This window comes from Babylonia areolata, chromosome 14 (genome assembly GCF_041734735.1).
Source record: "Babylonia areolata isolate BAREFJ2019XMU chromosome 14, ASM4173473v1, whole genome shotgun sequence".
Lineage (NCBI taxonomy): Eukaryota > Metazoa > Mollusca > Gastropoda > Neogastropoda > Buccinidae > Babylonia > Babylonia areolata.
Window position 1 is genome coordinate 14,595,676 of NC_134889.1, and position 2,500 is coordinate 14,598,175.

Genomic DNA, 2,500 nt, shown 5'->3' on the forward strand with positions numbered 1-2,500 from the left:
CACAACAAATTACATGTGACTGAGAAAGATATTGCACCATTATATTGTATCAAATTGTATGACTCTTTTTGTCACAACATATTACATGTGACTGAGAAAGATATTGCACCATTATATTGTATCAAATTGTATGACTCTTTTTGTCACAACAAATTACATGTGACTGAGAAAGATATTGCACCATTATATTGTATCAAATTGTATAACTCTTTTTGTCACAACATATCTCTCCATGGGAAATTCGGGCTTCGCTTCCCAGGGAGAGAGCGTCACTACAGTGAGCGCGCCATCCTTTTTTTTCTTTCTTTTTCTTTTTGTTGTATTTTCATTTTGTCTGTGGGTGTATTTTGTTTTCCACATCAAAAGTGGATTTTTCCATAGAAGTTTGTTAAGGACAACCCTTCTGTTGCCGTGAGTACTTTTACGTGCGCTAAGGGCATGCTGCCTACGGTTGTTTTTCGTCCCAATCTGAATAACAAGCATCCAGACCACCGCTCAAGGCCCAGTGCAGGGGAAGAAAACACTGGCGGCTGTGGGATTCGAACCAGTGCGCTCAGATTCTCTCGCTTCCTAGGCGGATGCGTTACCACCAGGCCAACAGTTCACTTTTACAGGATGTACTGAGCGTGTTGAAAGGTCTGTTCCATGTGGAGTGATGGCCTAATGGTAACGCGTTCGCTTAGGAAGGGAGAAAATTTGAGCGCACTGGTTCAAATCCCACAGACGCCAGTATACCCACCGCCTCTCTCCACTAGACCTTGAGTGGTGGTCTGGACGCTAGTCATTCGGATCTGACGATAAACCGAGGTCCCAGGATGGTGTGCAGCATGCATCTAGGACACGTGAAAGAACCCACGGCAACAAAAGGGTTGTCCCTGTCACATTTTTGAAGAAAAATCCACTTTGATATTGGAAAACAAATAAAATCACAGGCAGGGACAAAATACAAAAAGGGTGGCGCTCTCAGTGTAGCGACGGGCTCTCCCTGTGGAGAGCAGTTTGAATTTCACACAGAGAAAATGTGTTGTGATAAAAGAGTAATACAATACAATACAGTACAATACAATACGATGCAGTACAATACAATACAATACAAAAGCGTGTGACCTTGACCCCCTTCCCACACCATTTTTGCTGGAGTGTTTGGATGTTGGTCTGCCCATACTAGCAAAAAATTATAAATAATAATTATTATTATTATTACTTTAAAAAAATCTTAGTGTCTTCTTGGTGTTTATAAAAAAACTGGTTTTGTTTAGATCCTGCTGAAGAAAGTCACTCTGGAAAACGATTACATGAGAAGTTTTCTCCCTATACCCAGCCTTGCTTTTGCGTCTAAAAAAATGAACGTAAAAAAAAAAAAAAAGAAGGAAAGAAATTCCGCCCCCCTACACCCCCAAGATTTCAGACCACTCGGCGTCAAACAGCCTCTCCTCTTCTTTACAGTCAACATACAGATCCGTCCACAGCATTCAAACCGCTTTATTGAAAATGGTAAATGACCTTCTACTGCATGTCGATCAAAGCCGACTGTCTGTGTCGACCTTCCTCGATCTGTCGGCTGAGTTCGACACAACAGAACACAGTGTCCTCCTTTCTTCATACCTGTCCAACATTCCAGACTGTCTCTGTCAACAACTTTCAGTCTGAGCCAACCCTGATCTCCTACGGTGTGCCACAAGGCTCTGTCCTGGGCCCTGCCCTGTTCTTTCTGTACACTACTCTTCATTCTGTTCTTCACCACTCTTTGTACTGCTGATGATACTCAAATACGCAATTCTGCAGAACCTAGCTGAATAGATAGACACAATGATTTTGTCAATGCAACAAAACATCCTTCAAGATGTATCCTGGATGACTATCAACAAACTCGAACACGATGATGACAAATTTTTAACTATGATTATTTCCTCTTTAAGAATGTCCGCGTGTCTCTCTTCCCAATCCATTGTGGTTGGTGATGCCACAGTTTACTTTTCTTTATCAGCAAGGAACTTCGGAGTCATTCTTGTCCCAAACCTCAGTATGCATGCTTAGGTGGTCAATCTGATACGCACGATCAATTACTGTGAATTTCGTCGGATTAAATCTGCTCGTCAAAACAACAAGAGGCTCTTCTTTTCTTTTGCTGTCCCATCATATGCACCGATTTATGTGGCATGACTCCCACGCCGCTCACTCAAAGTCCCCCATACACTGCCACACCGAAGTTCGTCTGTCGCAGTCTCAGCGTCGGCAGTCTACAGGAAACCATCGATGTTAGGTCGCCAGGAGACCACAAACCAGAGAAGACCCTGCGCTGCTGCTGAGTCACTTCGGTGGTGTTTAGTAGTGCCTGTTCTGATTCAATGTATTGTGGACACAACCTGCTAAGCCCCAGTAATGGCTTCGTCGCGTTACCATACCTGCCGACTCACTTTGCATGTACGAGGTATGACAGTGAGGTGGGGAGGGGGGTTGGGGAGGGAAGGGATAGAGGGGTGGGTGGGGGATGGTCATG